Below are 23,290 nucleotides of genomic sequence, written 5' to 3' on the forward strand. Positions count from 1 at the left end.
TCAGACACAATTCTTCATCCTGAGTAGGTTGTTTGCCATGGAAGATGACTTTTGCTCTCTCAGGTCCTTCATAGCTGCCTATGTCTTCTCCAGGGATCATTTCTGCTTAAAACTTTGAGGATCTCAGCAGCTGGAAGATCCCCTACATTCCTGTATTGTAAGACCAACTCTGTCGCTGCTCTTCTGTAAAGTAAGATTGAGGGAACAGTGTTTGGTTAGGGTTAATAACAGGTTCGATTTGGATTAAGAATCATTCTGAGCAATGAATAATGGTACTGGGAATGTGCGATATTTACAAGAATATTTAGGTGAAATATAAGTTTGAAAACAGAAATCTAGGTAAAATTTGAAGCCCAGAAGGGCATTGGGCCTTTAATTGGGATACTTAGCTTTGACTTACGTTCTGCACAGATGTCTTAAATAAATCCATATACAATGTTATAGGACCTTGTACCTTGGATGATTGAATGTCACAAGAATATCCAATCAAAAAGTTATAGTCAGTAGGATTAGGAAGAGTGTTGGTAGGTTTAGAAAGAATAGTGATTATAGGTTTTGGAGGAAATGTTTTTAGCAATTGGGTTTCGGTTAGAGAGTGAATTTAAATGTCAGCACATGTGAAGAGTCAGTCACAATGATAAACTGGGAAAATATTTAGGAAAGCAGAAATCAATAGAGACATTAGGATATTAGGCAAAGTATAAAGTGAGGAATAGGATTACACATTTTCAACAGGCTTGAGGTTGAATATATAATCTTAGGAGGAAACAAATATATAGTCACCAATAGGATTCACATTTGAGAGCGGTAGCAACCTGGAAAGGAATATTTTTAGTAATTCATGCTCACTTTCCATTTAGGTTTTGGTACAATAATAAGTGTGAACTTTGCATTTTGTTTCCAGAATATTACTGTGATAACATGGACTAGATCAGGTGACATGAGTATTTCTTCTACCATTTCTGGCAGCAATATTGTGAAGATGTATAAGTTAGTACTGGGGGTACAAATAGGTGTACCCTGTGTCTATGAATATAGAGATAATGCATGAATAGACCATACTGTGAATAAATAGTATTACTGGTTCCAACTTTGAATAATGGATTGAATTGATATATGAAAATATAGAGGAAATCTTATATTGATATATATACATTCATTAAAACCAAATATACATCTAATGGTAATATTAGGGTTATGGTTCATCATGAAGGGTGTGTGAGTTTTGCTTCAAAAGTGATTAGGGAAATCGAAAAAGAAACCTCATGAAAAGACCAGTCAAGAAACATGGAGTAATACATGTGTTCTGAAGCAGGAAGTGATTGAAAATGAAACAAATGCCTATAAATTTTCGAATTTCTAGATGAAATATATATCCTATGATATGCATAGACTGAAGAAATCGCAATGTACCAGTGTTGAATAAAAATGAATTTCAAAATACACATCATGTCCCATAGGAATCTATTAGCATTGATGTTAAACTGGGTATGTTACTGCAGAAATACTAGGATTTGTATGCACCATTCACTGAAGATAGTTCTCAGTACGAGGAAACAAATATGTTTTTCAGGTGTGTGAATATTCCTGGGAATAATCTCGTGAAAAGTTGATTAAAAATCCACATACATGAATATGAATTATTTTAGGGAGTGTATAATAAGACACATATTTCATATTTTGAAAAATCTGGAGAGTTTGTATACACACACACACACACACACACACACACAGACTTTAAAAAGTAGGAATATATATGCCAATCGAAATTCACCATGAAATATATATCATCCACAGATCAGAAATATTTATTTTACTGAACATGGACTTTTGTGTAAAGTTGTTCAACCAGGAAGCTCACCCATTGGTTGAATTTTCAGTTCCAGCATCATTTACGAAGACTGAACTATTCTAACAATTTGTATCTGCCAAGTGAGCCACCTCACAAGAATGTACGTGTGATTCCAGGTAGGATTCTATATGTGCATATAAAATTATATCTGCTGAATAGGCTGCAGAGAAAGGGAGTCAGTTATTCACATATTTGTTAACTTTATAAATACATGGAGAATTATTTCAACAGAAAATTGACTAGATTTATAACTCCTACCCTATATAATGCAAAAGGCAAGTCCAAATATACAACATGCATCCTCTGAACTGCTTATATTTCTATTCTGTTTGGGTTTTTATTCTCCATCATATTAGGATTAGTAGTCAGAGTCTAGTAATGAGTGGTTAGTGTCATGGATTCAGTATTTCGAATGGAAATTTGGAAAATGAATCCAATGTGTATGTAAATATATGCTACCAAAAAATCTTCCCACTCTCATCCAGAAAAATGCCTTGACATTACCTTAGCCCCAAGTAAGACACAATTAGAGGAGAAGAATTAGACAATCTGTGAATACATTTATTCAATGGAAAATGCTCAGAATTTCACAACCTTGGAGGTGGTAGAGGAGTTTCCAATAGTAAGGGACAGGATAAACACTCCACAAACATGGAGCTCTGCTGGCCTAAAGACTTCTTGAGAAACTGCCTCTGAGTTTGGGCACTTGAGATATATGTTGTTTTAAGGAGCTTTAGCTTCTTTCTAGTGAGACCATCAAAGCTGGGTCTGTATCTATGTGACCTGGAGGACATGGCATCTTATTTTCCAATGAACATGAGGCAGCAGTGCTGGTTTCTCTCTTTGCAGGTAAACTGTGGCCACTGGGGGCTAAGTTTCTCCCCGTGTGGACTGTGAAGCAATTTGGTCATGATCCACTTTTCTTGGTGTTTCTTGCTGCTGCACTGGGAGTTTGGTGTTTGCTTCATTAAATACAAGGAGTTCAACTGGGACACAGTGCTGGAGGGAGTTCTGTCACGTGTGGTGGGTCAGTGTCTGCAGGAGAATGCACCAACCAGGCTTCTATCCACATAGATTGCCCCCTTGACCATAGCAACCTGATTCTGAACATTGCCCTGAAACCTCTGCATATTAAAAGTTGCCTTTACATAGAAGGGACTGCTGGCTGCACCATGTCTGTCACAAAGCGTTTGGATTCCAATGGTAGATCCTCATGGCCATACCATTGATGTTTTATCACACACCTGGCCACCACTGCTCTAGGTTCACTACTCAGCAGACTCCAACTTACTGGCATCTGTGTTCTACACCATGTTCAGGAAACCCAGTCAATCAAGGCACTCTCTGGTATACTCATGATCAGCAACAGGACATCCAAAGGTTCTCCAGTGCCACCTGGTCATGGTAATTTTAAAAATTTCATGATAATTATGTAACCATTTTCAAGGATGAAGTTGGAGGCATTGTGGGTTTCAATTATTCATAAACCATTAAATGGTGAGGAAGCTCATTTTAATGAAAGCTCTGGAGAACTCTCACAGGCAAGGGTTCCCAAATAGTGGCCAAAATGTCACTTGAAGCCAGGCCCATTGAGGTCTACAATGTGAGGTCCATGTGTGTTTTGAGTCTCAATTGTGGCTGCCATGTCTTTCAGAATAAAATCATGTGATTCTCTGGCTGAGATTCCCAGTGAACTGTGGAAAGCCACCCTGGGACTAGATCTCATTTTCCAAGGGCGACTCTCATGTGTTGCCTCCGAATTTCTTAACACAATTCATGGCAATTCTTATCTGAGGTCAGTTCAAGAACTGAGTCTCTAAGGGGAATCACACCAGAATTCAACCCAGGTGGAACCAGTCATCTCTCACAATTAAAACCTAAACACTCCCATATGACCCTCATCTTCTTCCATATAGACATTCATCATAACCTCTGGCTGGTGGTTTCCATGAGGGGTGAAGCCCAAGACAGTGTCCAAAATACACTTCCTTGTCCCTCATTTGCCTAAAGTCATGTTTGCCTGGACACCCTTCCTATGAACCAGGAGTCATCAAATAGGCCTGCATTAATACTGCTCCACTTCTCCAATTTGAGGCCTACTCACTGTGGGGTTTAGATTCTTTTTGGGAATTGGACACATGAGAAAACACAAGCACTAAGGGCAAGCCACTGCTGGGCTTTGAAGAACCCATTTGACCCCCAAAATCCCTATTCTTCCTTGATGGAAGTAAGTACCCTACAAGAGGAAGGCAAGAGACTTCATCCACAATGACTGCTCTTTTAGCCATTTTGGTTTTAGATGCACTATTGGAATCTTTCTTTAGATCCATCAGGTGCATAGAATCTAAGCCACAGCCTCACACAGGGCCAAGAGGCTGATTTAGATACATCCCTTTCCAAAGCAATTAAGCAAAGAGCCACAGGAGATGCACATTTATTTCCGTTTGAAAACTCTGTTGTTAAGGCTTCCAAAAGTGTTGGCCTGAGGCAAACACCTTCCTGACATTCATGGCAACAGAAAAATATGTATGCATAAGGCCCAAAGCAGGGTTTCTCCACTGAGATATTCCTGGTCACACTGCTATCTGAGTTTTCTGAGATGCTCGCCATTCCCTTCAGCTATCCAGTACATGGCCATGTCACAGACCTTGGAGGTGGTACATACCTTGGAAACAAAACCATGAGCCTATTCTTAGGAGTGACCAGAATTGAGGAAGAAATCAGGAAGATTGCAGGTGTTGCCCATCCGTAAGGCAAGCCACAGTCCATTCATAAATTGGGCAGGATGAATGGTGGGAAGCTTTCTACTAGACAGAACACATCCATTGATGCATTCTCTTTTCTAATGTCTACAACCACTAACACATTGGGATACACAGACATAGAAACACTCACATTGTCAAAGGACTTAGCAGAATCAGTTAATTCCAAACCAAACAAAGCGCCTTTCCTACCTATTCTGAGAACATGAGACAAAACCACAAACCCCACCCAAACCCACAAATTCAACTCCTTCCCCCAAGTAGGTCTGTGACTATCCGGAGTGTCCTCTGACTTGTGGGCCATACTGTGTTCTCCCAAAATGGCCTGTCCTGCCTCAGATCTGGTCGCCTGGGCCAACTCTGTGAAGTTGTCAGGAGCCAGCGTTGAGCCACTACCTGCTTTCTCAGGAAAGGTCCCTCTTCAGAGCACTCCTGGCATTTGGCCATCCTCACATCAGTAGGTACCAAGAATGATTGACTCTGTCCTTGGTAAATCCAACAAGTGAGCCCACTGGAACTGTGACTGGGACTGGCTCTGGGTGCCTGGCTTCTTGTATCACAAGTTCAGAGAGTTCCATCACCAAGGAAGTTAAGAAGGTCATTTCTTCAGGAACTGAATGAGGTCACTGCCTTGGCTACCACTTTGTCCTAACAGTTGCTTCCAAGGGTCCCATGAGATGGAGACTGCCCCTAATTCCTGAGACACTTTCACAAGTTAGAAGGGTATACCAACCATAGGTACCTGGGAACAGCTCTCCACACAGGCCCCGTTTTTTCCATCTCCTCTCCTTAAGGAGAGAGAGTCTGATTCAGACTCAACCCTTCATCCTGACCAGGTTGTTTACCATGGAAGATGACTTTTGCTCTCTCTGGTCCTTCATACCTGCCTACATCTTCTCCAGGGATTATTTTTGCCTTGACCTTTGAGGTTTTCAGCAGGTCAAAAATCTCCTACATTCCTGTATTGTAAGAACAAATCTGTCCCTGCTCTTCTGAATACTTAAGTTGATGGAACAGTGTATGGTTAGTGTTATGAACATGTTCAATAAAACCAAAACCCTCCCACATGGCCCTCATATTCTTCCATATAGACACTCATCATTACCTCTGGCTGGAGGTTTCCATAAGGGGCGAGGCCCAAGATAGTGTCCAAAACAAGTTCTCTTGCCTCTCATTTGCCTAAAGTCTGGGTTTCCTGGACACCCTTCCTGTGAACCAGGATTGAACAAATAGGCCTGCCATTAATAATGCTCTTTTTCTCCTTTATGAGGCCTAGCGAATGTGAGGTATAGATTCTTTATGTGATTTGGAGTCCGGTGAAACCCAAGCACCTTTTCCGGTCTTTGAAGAACTCATTAGACCCAAAGGATCCCTATTCTTACTTGATGGAGGTGAGGAACCTAACAGAGGAAACAAGAGACTTCATCCACAATGACTGATCTTTTGGCCATTTTGGTTTTGGATGCACACATGGGATCTTTCTTTAGATCCATCAGGTGCTGAGAATCTAAGCCACAGCCTCACACAGAGCCAAGAGGATGATTTAGACACATCCCTTTCTAAAGCAATTAAGCTAAGAGCCACGGGTGATGCTCATTCATTTCCATTTGAAAGCAGTTTTCTTCAGGCTTCACAAACTGGTGGTCTGAGGCAAAGACCTACCTGACATTCAGGTCAACAGAACAGTAGGAAAGCAAAAGGCACAAAGCAGGGTTTCTCTACAGAGACTTTACTGGTCACACTGATATCTGAGTTTTCTGAGATGCTACCCATTCATTTCAGCTATCCAGTAAATGGCCATGTCACAGAGCTCGAAGGTGGTACATATCTTGGACAAAAAAACATTAGGCTATTCTGGAGAGTGGCCAGAATTCAGGAAGAAAAGTGGAACTAAGGAAAATAGTAGGTGTTGCCCATCGATAAGGAAAGGCACAGTCCATTCATAAATTGGGCAGGATGTGTGCTGAGGCTGGGATGCTTTCTACTTGTCAGGACACATGCATTGATGCATTCACTTTTCTAATATCTACAACCACGGACAAATTGGAATACGCAGACATTGAATCACTCACCATGTCAAATGACTTATTAAAAACAGTCCACTCCAAACCAAACAAACTGCCTTTCCTACCTATTCTCAGAACATGAGACAAAACCACAAACTCACATCTACACCCATAAAGGCACATCCTTTACACAAGTAGGTCTGAGAGTATCCAGAGTGTCCTCAGACTGATGGGCCATACTATGTTCCCCCGAAATGGCATGTCGTGTCTCAGATCTGGTCTCCTTTACCAATTCTGTAAAGTTGTCAGGAGCCATCGGTGAGTCACTACCTGCTTTCTCAGGAAAGGCCCCTCTTCAGAGCTTTCCTGGCATTTAGTCATCCACAAGAAAGACTGACTCTCTCCTTGGTAAATCCAAACAAGTGAACCCACTGGGAAAGGAACTGGGACTGGCTCTGGGTGCCTGGCTTCCTGGATCCCAAGTTCAGAGAGTTCCATCACCAAGGAAGTGAGGTAGGTCACTTCCTTCAGGAACTGAATGAGGTCACTACCTTGGAAACCACTTTGTCCTAACATTTGCTTCCAATGGTTCCATGACATGGAGGCTGCCCCTACTTCCTGTGTCACATTCACCAGTTAGGATGGTTTACCAACCATAGGCACCCGGGAAAAGTCAGAGTCTAGTAGCGTATGGGTTAATGTCAGGAATTCAGTATTTCAAATAAAAAATAGGAAAATGAATCTAATGTGTATACAAATATTTGCTAGACAAAAATCTTCCCACTGTCCTCCAGAACAATGCCTTGATATTTCCTTCGCCACAAGTAAGACACAATTCGTGGAGAAGAGTTTGAAAATCTGTGAATATATATCTGAAAGGAAAATGAATGGAGTTCACAACCTTGGAGGTATAGAGAAATTTCCAAATGTAAGGGACAGGGTAAACACTCCACAAACATGGAGCTCTGGTGGCCTAATAAATTTTTGAGAAACTGCCTCTGAGTTTGGGCCCTTGAAGTATTTCTTGTTGTCAGGAGCTTTAGCTTCCTTTGTAGTGAGACCATCAAATCTGGGTCAGCATCTATGTGACCTGGATGACATGGTTCCTTATTTTCTATTGAACATGAGGCAGCAGTTCTTAATTCTCTCTTTGTAGGTAAACTGAGGCCACTGGGGTCTAAGTGTCTAACCATGTGGTCTGTGAAGCCATTTGGTCATACTCGAATTTCTGTGGTGTTATTTACTGCAGTACTCTGAGTTTGGTATTGGCTTCACGAAGTACAAGGAGGTAAACTAGGACACAGTGCTAGAGGGAGTACTCTCACGTGTGGTGGGTGAGGGTCTGAAGGAGAATGCACCAACCAGGCTTCTATCCCAAAAAGCTTGCACCCATGTCCATAGCAACCTGATTCTGAACATTGCCCTGAAACCTCTCCATATAACAAGATCCCTCTATTTGTAAGGGTCTGCTGGCTGCACCATGTCAGTCACAAGCCATTTAGAAGCCAAGGGAAAATCCATGTGGCCCCACGACAGCTGTTTTATCATACACCTGCCAACCACTGCTCTAGGCCCACTACTCAGCTGGTTCCAACTTTCTAGCATCTCTGTTCTACAACATTTTCATGAAACCCAGTCAATCAGGGCACTGTCTGGAATACTCGTGATCAGCAACAGACATCCAAAGGTTTTCTAGTGCCACCTGTTCATAGGAATTTCAAAAATTTTATGGTATTTATCTAGCCAATTTTCAAGGATGACGTTGGAGGCACTGTGGGTTTCAATTCATTCAGGAACCATGAAATAGTGAGGAAGTTCATTTCAATGAAAGCTCGGGACAACTCTCACAGGCAAGGCTTCCCAAAGAGTGGTCAAAAGTCACATGAAGCCAGGCCCATTGAGGTCTACAATTGAGGTCCATGTGTGTTTTGACTCTCAACTATGGTTGCCAAGTCTTTCTGAATAAAGTCATGTGATATCCTGGCTGAGATTCCCTGTGCTCTTTGGAAAGCCAACCTGGGCTTAGATCTCAGTCTTCAAGGGCAACTCTCATGTGTGGCCTCCTAAATTCTAAACACAATTCATGCCAATACTACTCTGAGATCTGTTCCAGATCTCAGTCTCTAAGGGGAATCACACAAGAGTTCAAGCCCGGGTTGACCCAGGAATCTTTTCCAACCGTAACACAAATGACCACAATTAAACCAAAACACTCCAACATGGCCCTCATCTTCTTCCATAGACAGTCATAATAACCTCTGGATGGAAGTTTCCATGAGGGGCGCAGCCCAAGACAGTGTTCAAAAAAAGCTTACTTGCCCCTCATTTGCCGAAAGTCAGGGTGGCATGGAAACCCTTCCTGTGAACCAGTGGTGATCAAATAGGCCTGCCATTAATAATGCTCTACTTCTCCAATTTGACGCCTACTCTCTGTGGGGTATAGATTCTTTATGTGAATCGGGGTCATGAGAAAACCCAAGCACCTATGGGCTACCCTCTGAAGGGCTTTGAAGAACCCATTTGAGTGAATCGAGGAGTTGGATCAAAAGACTTTAGATATAGGGTTTTGGTAAGAGAGTGAATGTAAATGTCAGCATATTTGAAGAGTCAGCCACAGTGATGAACTGGGGAAAATGTGTAGGAAAGCAGATATCAATAGAGAAATTAGGAAATCAGGCAAAGTACAAAGTGAGTGATAGGATAAGACATTTTTAACAGGGTTGAGTTTGAATATACAGTCTTAGGAAGAAACAAATATGTAGTCACCAATAGGAATGATATTTGAGATCATTAGTGAATCAGGACATGGATGTTGTTAGTAATACATGCTCACTTTCAATATAGGCTTTGGTACAATCATAAGTGTGACACTTGCATTTTTTGTCAGGAATATTACTGTGATGAAATGTATATGTATATCAGGTGACTAGAATATTTCTTCCACCATTTTTGAAAGCAATATTTTAAAGCCTTATAAATTAGTATTGGGGATACAAATAGGTATACCCTGGGTCTATGAATATAGAGATGATTCCTTAATAGACCATACTGTGAATAAATAATATAACTGGTTCAAACTTTAAATAATGGATTGAATTGATATCTGAAAATATACAAGAAATCTTATATTGATACACATACATTCATTCCAACCATCTAATGATAATATTAGTGTTACGGTTTATCATGAAGAGTGTGTGAGTTTTGCTTCAAAAGTGATTATGGAAATCGAAAATAATGTGTTTGGAAAGAATCTAATGAAAAGAACAGTCAAGAAACATGGAGGAATACATGTCTTCTGAAGAAGGAAGTGATTGAAAGTGAACCAAATGCCTAAAAATTCGTAAAATTGTGGATGAAATGTATATCCTATAATGTCCATAAACTGATGAAATAGTAATGTACCAGTGTTGAATAAAAATAAACTTCAAAATACACATCATGTCCCATAGGTGTCTACTTGCATTGATGTTAAACTGGAACAGTTACTGTAGAAATATTAGGATTTCTTAGCACCATTCCCTGAAGTTACTTTTCAGTACTAGGAAACAAATATGTATTTCAGTGGATGTATATTTCTGAGAATAATCTTGTGAAAAATTGATTTTAAATCCCCATACAGGAACATGGAACATGAATGAATTTAGGCAGTGTATAGTAAGACACATATATTTCATATTTTGGAAATCTGGAGACTATATATATATATATATATATATATATATATATATATATATATATATATACACACACACACATTATAATGTAGCAATATATATGCCAATTGAAATTCATCATAAGAAATAACTCATCCACATATCAAAAAATATTCATTTTACTGAACATGGATGTATGTATAATGTTGTTCATCTAGGAAGGTCACCCATGGGTTGAATTTTAATTCCAGCAGCCTTTAGGAGAAGTGATCTCTTCTCACAATTTGTATCTGCCAAGTCAGCCACCTCACAAGTATGTACGTGTGAAACCAGGTAGGATTCTATTTGTGCATATAAAAATACATGTGCTTAATAGGCTACAGAGAAAGAGAGACAGGAATTCACATATTTCTTAACTTTAAAAAAAATGGAGAATTATTTCAACAAATAATTGACTAGATTTATAACTCCTACCTTATATCATGCAAAAGGCAAGTACAACTACACACCATGCCTCTTCTGAACTGCTTGTATTTCTATTCTGTTTGGGTTATTTTTCTCATCATATTACTATTAGTAGTCAGAGTCTATAAGGGTATGGGCTAGTGTCAGGGATTCAGTATTTCGAATGAAAAATTGGAAAATGAATCCAATGTGTATGCAAATATGTGCTACAAAAAAATCTTCCCCCTCTCATATAGAACAATGACTTGACATTACCATTGACCCAAATAAGTCACAATTAGAGGAGAAGAGTTAGAAAATCTGTAAATACATATCTGGAATGAAAAATGCTCAGGAGTGCACAACCTTGGAGGTGGTAGAGTAGTGTCCAAAAGTAAGTGACATGGGAAATACTCCACAGACATGGTAATCTGCTGGCCTAAACACTTCTTGAGAAACTGCCTTTGAGGTTGGGCACTTGAAATATATGTTGTTTTCAGGAGCTTTCGCTTCCTTTTTAGTGAGACCATCTAAGCTGGGTCTGAATCTATGTGACCTGGAGGACATGGCATCTTATTTTCCAATGAACATGAGGCAGCAGTGCTGAATTCTCTCTTTGTAGGTATACTGTTGCCACTGGGGGCTATGTGTCTCCCCGTGTGGACTGTGAAGCCATTTCGTCATCCTCCACTTTCCATGGTGTTTCTTGCTAGTGCACTGGGAATTTGGTATATGCTTCTCAAAATAAAAAAAAAAAAGTTCAACTGGAACACAGTCCCGGAAGGAGTTCTGTCACGTGTGGTTCGTCAGGATCCACAGGAGAATGCACCAATCTGGCTCCTAACCCACATAGCTTACCCCCTTGACCGTACCAACCTGATTCTGAACATTGTCCTAAAACCTATACATATAAAAAGATGCCTTAACATAGAAGGGTCTGCTGGCTGCACCATGTCAGTCACAAGCCATTTGGAAGCCAATGGAAGATTCACATGGCCCCAAAACAGATGTTTTATCACACACATGCACACCACTGCTCTAGGCCCACTAATCAGCAGGCTCCAAATTACTGGCATCTCTATTCTACACCATTTTCATGAAACCCAGTCAATCAAGGCACTGTCTGGTATACTCATGATCAACAATAGGACATCCAAAGGTTCTTCAGTGCCACCTGGTCTTGGAAATTTCAGAAATTTCATGGTATTTATCAAGCCACTTCTCAAGGATGAAGTTGGAGGCACTGGGGGTTTTAATTCAATTAGGAAATATTAAATGTTGAGGAAGCTCATTTCAATGAAACCTCTGGAAAACTCTCACAGGCAAGCCTTTCCAAAGAGTGGCAAAAAGGTCACATGAAGCCAGGCCCATCGAGGTCTACAATGTGAGGTCCATGTGTGTTTTGACTCTCAACTATGGCTGCCATGTTTTTCAGAATAAAATCATGTGATATCCAGGCTGAGATTTGCAGTGCTTTGTGGAAAACAACCCTGGGAGTAGATCTCAGTTTCCATGGGCGACTCTCATGCATGGAATATTAAAATCCTAAGACAATTCATGACAATACTTCTCTAAACTCAGTTCCAGAACTCAGTTTCTAAAGGAATCACACAAGGGTTCAAGCCCAGTTGGACCCAGGCATCTCTTCCAACCGCCACAAAAAATGACTACAATTAATACAAAAACACTCCCACATGGCCCTCATCTTCTTCAATATAAACACTCATTATAACCTCTGGCTGGAGGTTTCCATGATGGTGGCAGCCAAAGAGAGTGTCCAAAATAAGGCCCCTTGCCCCTCATTTGCATGAAGTCAGGGTGTCCTGAACAGCCTTTCTGTGAACCAGGAGTGATCAAATATGCCTGCCGTTAATTCTGCTCTGCTTCTCCAATTTTAGGCTTTCTGACTGTGGGATTTAGATTCTTTATGTGAATTGGAGTCATGAGAAAACCCAAACACCTAAAGGCTGGACTCTGTAGGGATTTGAAGAACTCATTTTACCCACAGAATCCTTATTCTCACTTGATGGAGGTCAGTATACTTACAGAGGAAGGCGAGAGACTTCATCCACAATGACTGCTCTTTTGGCAATTAGCTTTTGGATGCTCACATGGGATCATTCTTTAGATCTATCAGGTGCTGAGATCTAAGCCATCAGCCTCACACAGGGCCAAGAGGCTGATTCAGAAACATCCCTTTCCAAAGCAAGTAATTAAAGAGCCACAGGTGATACCAATTAATTTTCATTTGAAAACCGTTTTCTTCAGACTTCACAAAGATTTGGCCTGAGGCAGAGACCTTCCTGACATGCAGGGCAAATGAACTATAAGTAAGCAAATTAGCCAAAGCAGGGTTTCTCCACTGAGACTTTACAAGTCACACTGATGTCTGAGTTTTCTGAGATGCTCCCATTCCCTTCAGCTATCCAGTACATGGCCCTGTCACAGAGCTTGGAGGTGGTACATATCTTGGACACAAAATCATAAGCCTATCCTGGAGAGTGGCCAAAATTCAGGAAGAAAACAGGAACTTAGGAAGGTAGTAGGTGTTGCCCATCCATAAGCCAAGCCACACTCCATTCATAAGTTGGGGAGGATGAATGCTGGGAAGCTTTGTACTAGACAGGACACATCGATTGATGCATTCTCTTTTCCATGGTCTACAACCACGGACACAGAGAGATACACAGACATAGAAACACTCGCCTTGTCAAAAGACTTACTAGACACATTCCACAATAAACCAAACATTCTGCCTTTCCTACCTATTGTCAGGACATGAGACAAAACCACAAAATCACACCCACACCCACAAGTCACCTCCTTCCTTCAAGTAGGTCTGTGACTATCCGGAGTGTCCTCTGACTGGGTGGCCTTAGTATGTTCCCACGAAATAGCCTGTTCTGTCTCAGATCTGGTCTCCTTGGCCAACTCTTTGAAGTTGTCATGAGCCAGCGGTGAGCCATTATCTGCTTTCTCAGGAAAGGCTCCACTTCAGAGCTCTCCTGGAATTTGGCCATCCTCACATCAGTATGTACCAAGAAAGTCTGACACTGTCCTAAGTAAATCCAAACAATGAGCCCACTGGGACTGGCTCTGTGTGCATGGCTTCCAGTTCAGAGAGTTCCATCAACAAGTAAGTGAGGTAAGTCACTCCTGGATTGTGGGAAGCCGGTGGTGGCAGTTGGGTTCTGAAGGTTTTCCTGAGAAGATGTTTTGTTTGGCGTGTGTGGTTCTTAAAATAAAGTTCGTTTCTTTTGTCAAGTGGTTCCTGAATTGTGCCCAGCCAGATTGTGGCAATTGATGGGCTGCAAGGGAAATGAGTGGGGGTAAGTGATAAGGTAAACTGCTCACCCCTGAAGGCAGGGCAAGAGGATGGGTAGCAATTTTAAGATTTCTCTTTTGTTTTGCTTCACATTTGTTTTAAGTTGCCTTTCTCTGGAGATGGGTAAGATGGAAGAAAAACTGCTCACATCTGAGGAGCATATAGGGAGAAAGACGGATGGACATTTCAGGAGGATAGAAAAGCTATTATAATGATTTTGTGTTGCTCCACTTTTGTTTCATTCTGGTTCAGTTTTGTTTGGCGTTATCTTCTTGAGTTGTATTATTGTTATAGTAGAAATATTCAAGTTATAGTGAAGGTCTTTCGAGCTTGTCAGAGAGAGATAAAAATTCAAGTAAAAAAGAAGGTCTCTCGAGCTAGTCAGACAGAGGAAAAAATCAAGTAAAAGAGAAAGTCTCTCGAACTAGTCAGAGAGAAGAAAAAATTAAATTAAAAGAGAACGTCTCTCAAACTAGTCAGACAGAGGAAAAAAATCAATTTAAAGAGAAGTGTCTCAAACTAGTCAGACAGAGGAAAAAATTCAAGTAAAAGAGAAGGCCTCTCAAGCTAGACAGACAGAGAAAGAAAGTGAAAAGAAGAAAAAGCCATCAGGGGTAAAGTCAAAACAGGAGACTGTTTGACCGCATCAAAACAGGAGACCGCATCATTGGCGAATATTTGGCTGGAAATTGGTCCATGGAAGCAGAAGACATGATCCAGTCTCAACTAACCCAGATAGCTGTCTTGAATAGCACTCGTGTTGATCCCTTGACTTTGGGTCAATTCACCAATTGGATATCTTCTGCTTTTTCCTTTTTTAAAGAGTGGGTGGGGGTAGGCATTTTTGGTGCAATGTGTTGCTTCGGTATGTTTCTCTGTTTGTGGTTTCTCTGTCGCCTCAAGGCCCGCAATGCTCACGATAGGGCTATGATCATCCAAGCTTTTGCAGCTTTAGAAAATGGCATGTCTCCGCAAATCTGGCTTGCACATCTGAAACAGTGATTTACTGGGCATGGCCATTGCACCCCAAGTTAATTTCACATTGCACTGGGATTGGCATGTCCTCTTTCTTATTCTCCCCCAGTACTGAATAGCCCTTGCACTCTGCAGGTCTTGTTACCATTGCACGCAGATGGGTTTTAGGACTGGTCTTTCTTCTCGACTACAGACTCTTTACTTTCCTCTGGGGCTTAGGGATTGTGTTGCCAACTAAAAATTTGTTATTGTTACCAGGCTACCTGTGTTGCCCTACTTCTCGCCGTCGTCACGATGCAGGATGCGAGGCAAAGCACTGCACTTGAGTGATCCCTCAGCGGACCTCAAGGAAAGCATGTCCTATTGCATGCGGGTTTGACGTCCACGCCCCCGCCCTACGAAAAAAGGCGTCGGCTGATATGGGGTCAGGTCTGGGGAAGGCGCCTCCTTAGGACTGAACCATACATTGCAGCTGCTTCTGCACAGTGGGATAGGACCTCTACTTTCGCCTGCATTGTTTTATAAAATAGAAGGTGGAACTGTGGTAAGCCATTGTTGTAGATCGTGGCCGCCATTAGAAGATGGCGCCGGCTTCCACTGTGTCCTGTGGTAAACAAATCCTTTTATGGAGAGTTGGCAAGCTACCCCTTGCCACCCTATAAGAAAGATCCACGTGGCGGCTTAAGATTGGTACGTGGGAGGCTTTATTAGGCTGTGCTTGGGCGCTCGGGAGAGAGGGGGGTCACTAAAAGATACTTTAATCAAGGCCTGAATAAACTGCTGAAAGAACATTCCTGAGTTGCGTCTTCCTTGTGGGCAAGGGGTCGCGAGATCTCCAATTCAGACAATGGGTGAAAGAGTGACAGCAAGGAAAATAAAAATAGGATGTGGTTAAAGTATAAGAAGTTGGTTCCTAGCAGGGTACCATGGTATACACCTGTAATCGCAGGAAGACTGCAAGTCCAAAGCCAGCCTCAACAACTTAGCGAGACTCTGTCTCAAAATTAAAAATAAAAGGGCTTTTGATGTTGCTCAGTGATAAAGCATCATTGGTTCAATCCCCATCTAAAAAAAAAAAAAAACAACAACAACAAAAACTGATTCTTCCTGGATCTGTGCAAGGTATGGAGGTACACAGTGAGATGCAGCAGAAGATAAAAAATCAGGACCAAAGGGTGACTATTCACATCAAATATGGCCAGGAATGTAAGGAAAAGGCACTAAGATGCCTAGGCAACCAAGAATTCACATGTGTGCATACATGCACTTTTGTAATGAATAAATAAAAAAAATGGTTCTTCAGCTTCTCTAGGGAAAATAATAATTTAAATAATAAAAAAAATTAAAAAAATAATTCTGGGTTCTGCTGAACAACACATCAAAGAACTATCCAGATGTCCAGATCAAAAAAAAATAATTAAAAATTGTATAAAGATGTGTAGTTTGCCAAAGGCAACATACTAAAAAAAGATTACTTAACACAGGGCACCAAGTGGTCATAGAGCAGAGGGCGAGAATCAAAAGAAATAGCTTTCAGTAAGGTCACTGGTTTCACAGTCCAGAATTTTAAGAGACAACCTAGACCTCCTGGGGAGCCAAGTACAAAGGAACTTCACTGGAATGGATTGAATGAGGAAATCCAGAAGAAAGATTTATAAGCAGGGGTTATGATGATTTCTATATACAGGAAACAGATGCTTTGGTAACTACTTGAGAGTATAATAACTTACACACTTAGGATGTAATTTTAGGGTAAATACAAGTATAAAAAAATCCTGAAAATGCTTTTGTTATGAAGAAATGCAAAGGAGCTACAAGCACAAAATGAAGTCTCTGACCCTGACTTGGTTCTAGATTTCCTTGCTGGTTCAATCTGATCCTTGCACACACCCAGGCAAGCTATTGTATTCAGGAACTGAATTTCTGGACAGGGTCCTCCACCTGACTGATGGACTCCCACACTCATTTTAAGACTGAACTCAAGGATCACCTTTTTTGCAAAGCTTCACTCAACTACAAAGAAGTAACCCTGGAAAACTTTGTCAGAAAAATGACTCCATCACAGAAAAAAAATCCCTGATTTATGAGATTTTATACAACAAACATTAAATTAGACATCTTAATAGAAATAAGAGAGTTGATTTTCTAAGTAACAACTTCATTAAGCATTTCTTTAAAGATGTGTTTCTATTCAAATTGCTATGTTCTAAAGACACACATGATAGTTTACAAAAAAAACTATAATCAAGTTGCTGGGTTTTTTTAAATTAAGAAATTACCCAAACGCATATTAGGTGATGGGAAGAGTTCATTTCTTGAGGCTAGAATTTACTAAACTTCTGCGGAGGAAATAAAATCCTTCAACCAGATATGAGAAGACCACCTGTTGTCTTGAATACTTCAAAATAAAAATTGCTCTCAAAGTCATTTAAATCATTGTGTGATTACAAGCAACATAATACATCATCTTATGTTCAATCACATTTACTTGAAAAATCATCTACCTTCCACATGAATAAAGCAAGAATGTACAGATTGCTTAGTCATAAAAAGCTGTTTGCTAATAGATTCCCAAATTTAGGATTAAAGGGAACCAATAATAATAGGGGAGTAAAAATAAGACTATAAAGAAGAAGAAGAACAAAAATAAAACTTAAAGGAAAAGGTACACATAGAGCAATGCTTTGAACATAAGAACACATAAAGGTAATCACAATATGTTCTATTAAAAGGCTCATTTTAAAAAATAGAGTATTGATTTTAGGTAGACACCAGTATTTCCTCTGCAGAATCTCAAAATTAGGAAAGAAGACATACAAATTAGAAGCCCATGAATTAGCACAAAGACTGTTGTTTAAAAACATTTTCATTTGAAAATAAGCATTTTCATCTGTAATATACGCATTAAGTAAGACAATGTTTATAGACCAGCTATTTGCTTGAAAAAAAAGCTTCTTAAAATAGCAACTTATTCTTCATTGCATCAAACTACATATAATCTTTTCCCAGTACCAATTTTAGTTAAGTACTTATTCATGTTATTACATATTAATAACTGTTACTAACTTTCTTGGGAGTCTAAGTTACATAACCTTGTCTCATCCTGTAAAACATAACAAACCTACCCACCTTACCAGTCTCCTCCACACTTGTGGATTTCACCACACAAGAAGCTGGCCTCTCCTGTATGTTTGCAAGGTCCTGAGGGGCACTCTGAGATGCTGGCATTGGAGGCAATGGAGCACGACTCTTCTTGGGTGCATCCGATGGCAGGATGTTTGAAACACATGGTTTGGAAATAGTATTGGACCTTGAAAAAGTTGGGCGGTGCTTATTTATTAAAGGGGTTGCAGGAGCACTTCCAGTCTAATAAGAAAAAGACAGTGTCTATATGCAATTTCAAGATAAAAACCACTTATTTTATACAAGATTTGAAGACTCTTCTAAGATATTGCATAAGAAAATAATTGCTCCCACTTTTTCTTACTACATTGAAAAAAACTAAAAAAAACCTTTATTTCATTTTTCCTTCATAATGTCCAGGTTTTGTGATATTTGGCAGGATTGAAAAAAAAAAGAAATACATCTTACTTTGGTACAGAGAGTTGAATACTCACTTCCAAGTTTTTCTTCTCTTACTTTCCCTCTTAAACTTTATCTAATATGCTAGGCATGGAGGTATATGCCTAGAATCCCAGTAACTCAGGAGACTGAGACAAAAAGATCACAAATTTAAGGCCAGTTTCAGCAACTAAGCAAAATCATCTCAAATATTTGTTTTAAAAAAGAGGGGGTAATAGGGAAGGTAACTCAGTGGTAAAACACTCCTAGATTCAATCCCTAGTACCAAAAACTTTAAAAATAAATAAAAACAAAAACTTAAGCAGTAATAAAAGTTGTCATTATAATCTGAAATGAATCACTCAGGACTACTTTTATCAAATTCTCAAAGAAACAAATATTGCTGTTTCACAACTTAGGAAACTTAAACTAAGATATACTCAGGATCAATAATCACAACTAAGACATACACTCAATTCTTTATGACTCAGCCAGTGTTGCATAATTACCAACATTTCAGAAGTAAAATGAAAGCAGTAGTAAGATGGAATTTTATAACTATGAGTACATACATTAAAAAAATCACCACAGCAAACACAGATAATCTAATGATATTTCTCAGGGCATTAGAAAATCCGGAGCAAACCAAATCCAAAATCAGTAGCAGGAAATAAATCATAAACATCAGAACAGGAAATAAATGAATTGAAAGGATCAATTAAACTAAAAGGTGGTTCTTTAAAAAGATAAACAAAATTGACAAATACTTAGCTAAACAAACCAAAAAAAAAAAGAAAAGAAAACCCAAACAAATAAAGAGATGAAAAAAGGATAATATGACACATATCACTGAAATTCATAGGATCATTAGCAATATTGAGTAAAACTATATACCAATACACTGGAAATTCTAGAAGAAATTAACAAAATTCTGGGCCCAGATGACCTACCACAATCGAACCAATAGGACATAAAAAAATCTAAATAGATCAATAATAAGCAATGAGATTGAAGCAGTAATAAGAGTTTCCCAACAAAAAAGTATAAGAACCAGACAGATTCATTGATGAATTTTTACCAGATTTTTAAAGAACTACCACCAATGCTCCTCAAACTATTCCATGAATTAAAATGGAAAAAAACCCTTTCAAACTCATTCTGCAATGTATCACCCTGTTACCAAAACTTGATGAGGATACAACAACAACAACAAAAAAAACTATAGACCAATGGCCCTGATGAACATAGATGATATATATCCTCAATAAAATACTTTCAAATGTAATTCAACAGCACATTAAAAAGAGCATATATCATGATCAAGTTGGTTTCATTCCTAGGATGCAATGATGGAATCAATAAATGTAATACAGCACATAAATAGAATCAAGGATAAACATCACATGATCATCTCAATAGATGCAGAAAAGGTCCTTGCTAAAATTCAACAGTCCTTCATGATTAAGTTCTGAATAATTAGATATCGAAAGAAGATACCTTATTATAATAAAAGCTATATATGATAAACCTATATCCATCATCATTCTGAATGGGGAAAAAACTGAAAGCATTTCCTCTAAAATCAGGAAATATAGTATCTATTCTCAACTTGTTCATTCAGTAGATGGCTTGAAATTTTAGCCAGAGCAATTAGGTAAGAAAATATATAAAGTGATATAAATATGAGAGGAGGAAGCTGAATTATCCATATTTGCAGATAATACAATTATATTCTGAGAAAATCCTAAAGATTCCACCAAAGGACTCAAAACTGATAAATTAATTCAGCAATGTAGTAGGGATACAATATCAATATAGAAAAATCAATAGCTTTTCTATATATCAGTAATGAATGCACTGAGAAAGAAATCAGTGTTTCTTGAACAAGGAGGCGGAAGATTGCTACAGTGAAAATTGGAAAGTTGTGAAGAAAGACATTAGAGAGTAGAAGATGTAAAGATCTTCCATTTTCATGGATTGGAAGAATTAATATTGTTAAGACAGCCATAGTACTGAAAATGATCTATGGATTCAATGCAATCACAATCAAAATACCAATGATATCTTTCACAGTTCTTCACAGAAATAGAAAAAAAAAAATCCTAAAATTCATCTGGAATGAACAAAGACCACAAATAATCAAAATCATTCTGAGCAAAAGGACTAAGGATGTAGGCATTGTAATCCTTTATTTTAAAATATACTATAGAGACCCTCATAAGTATACAAAATATGAAGATGTGAATTTGGTGTCAACATACCTTATATACAATCAAAGATATGATAAATTGTGATATAAAGGTGTATTAAGAGTTGTAATGCAAAAAATAAATAAACAAATGACTAAACAAGCAAATAAATAAAGTATACTACAGAGCTATTTTAATTTAAAAAACAAAGTATAGACATAAAAACAGATATTCATGGATACAACAAAAAAGAATATAAAGGGGCTGGAGTTATGGCTTAGCAGCAGAGTACTTGCCTAGCACATGTGAGGCCCTGGGTTCGATCCTCACTAACACATTAAAATAAAGGTATTGTGTCCAACTACAACTAAAAAAATAAATATTTAAAAAAGAGAATATAAACATAAATAAGATATATCTCCCTATTTACAGATAATACAATTATCATTACAATTTCTCTTTCTCATATATGTACACACACACACACACACACACACACACACACACACACACACATATAATGAATTGAGGACCCAGAAATAAACCCATGTATCTTCAGACAGCTGATCTCAATAAAGTGCCCAAAATCATATACTGGAGAAAAGCCTTTTCAACAAATGGTACTAAGACAACTGGATATCCACATGCAGATGATTGAAACTAGATTTCAATCACGCTGAAGAAAAATCAACTCAAAATGGATCAAAATCTTAATTTAAGACATAAAACTTTGAAACTATTGGAAGAAAACATACAGGAAACACTTAAAAATACTGGAACAGACAATGACTTCCTGACTAGTACTCTGATACCTCAGGAAACAAAAGCAACGATTGACAAATAGGATTACAATAAATCAAAACTCTGCTGCACAGCAAAGGAAACCTCCAAGAGAGGAAGAGAAAATCTATAGAATGGGGGGAAATCTTTGCCAGCTATTCATGTGACAGAGAATTAATCTTCAGAAAGAACAAATATTCTAATCAGTAACTGGACCAATGATCTGAACAGACATTTCTCAAAAGAATACAAATACAAGACAACAAATATATGTAAAAATAATATCTTTAGCCTTAATAAATCACAAAAAACTACATGGAGATTCCTGTCACCCTATTTAGAATGGCTCTTGTCATATAAATAAACAAACCAAAGCAAAAGCAAAAAATAAAATAACAAATGATAGTTGAAATGTGGAAAAAATATGAATCTGTATAAACTGTTGATGAAAATGTAAATTAGTATAGCTGGTATGGAAAACCGTTTACAGATTCTTCAAAATACTAAAAATAGATTTACCATAAAATCCAACTAGAGCTGGGCATAGTGGTGCATACCTGTAATCCCAGCAGTTTGGGAGGCTGAAATAGGAGCATCAAAAGTTCAAGGCCAGCCTCAGCAACTAAGCAAGGCCCTAGCAACTTAGTGAGACCCTGTCTCAAAGTAAAAATAAATAGACAGGGGATGTCAATGCTAAGTACCCCTGGCTTCAATCCCTAGTTCCCCCCTCCCCATCACCACCATCAAAAAAAAAATCCAAATAGATCATTCCTTAGTATTTTTTCAAAGGGTAAAAAGTGGGAAGGAGATGAATTGAAGTAGAAAAGGAATTATTGGAAAGGGGGAAGGATACTGGGGGGTGGGCAAAGAGCAAGAGAAAGTAGAATGAAAGGTAGACATGATCAAAATATGATACATGTATATATGGAAATGTCAGAGTAAAACCCAATACTTTGTATAATATATATTGATAATAATAATAGTAATAAAAATGTACAAGATGATCTTGAAACAATTAAGAAAACTGTGAAAATATATTGGAGTTCATGTTAGAGGGACTCAGGATGGTTTCTAATGCAAAAATCTGAACAAATTTGGTGTCATGATTCCATAAATGAAGCAATCACATACTTTCATTCTGTGCTTTCATAATGATACTAAGAAAAGAACTCTTCATCATGTTCATGCTAGAGAACAAGTCCATTATTTAAAAAAAACATCCAGTAAAGAGAAAGAAATTATCCCATTTTCATATGACCTTTTCTGACTGAATTTGATCTAGGGAGTCAAATTGCTGGTATGAGTGAGTTTGTTTTATAGAAATATCTCAACAAACAGTTAAAATAATGTTTACATACACTCTTGTCCTTTATCAATTACTGTTTAAGATGCAGACAATAATTGTTGATGGCTAACATTAGAAAAGATGATAACATGTTACTGTCAGTTAAGGGTAACACAAAAATAATACCTATGAAGTTTTCTTTCTTTTTTCTCTATTTTTTGGAGGCAGAGTCTCCCTATGTTGTACAGCCTGACTGCTGGGCTCAACCAATAGTCAGCCTCAGCCTCCAGCATAGCTGAAACTACAGGCAAGTGCCACCATGCCTGGCTACTATATTTTTGCCAGAGATGTGTCACTAAAACCTGACTAAGGCTCTAGATTTAATAGTCAAATTTCAGGAAATAGAGGGGACAAAGAAACATGTGACAAGGATACATCACCAAAATTTTGAGTAA

General features: G+C 38.6%; 1 pseudogene; it reads right to left on the bottom strand.

Moving 5' to 3' along the window:
• The window catches only part of LOC143407586 (cordon-bleu protein-like 1), a 96,532-nt pseudogene that overhangs the window by 63,416 nt on the left and 9,826 nt on the right, over nt 1-23,290 (bottom strand).

The sequence above is a fragment of the Callospermophilus lateralis genome, chromosome 9, assembly GCF_048772815.1.
Source record: "Callospermophilus lateralis isolate mCalLat2 chromosome 9, mCalLat2.hap1, whole genome shotgun sequence".
Lineage (NCBI taxonomy): Eukaryota > Metazoa > Chordata > Mammalia > Rodentia > Sciuridae > Callospermophilus > Callospermophilus lateralis.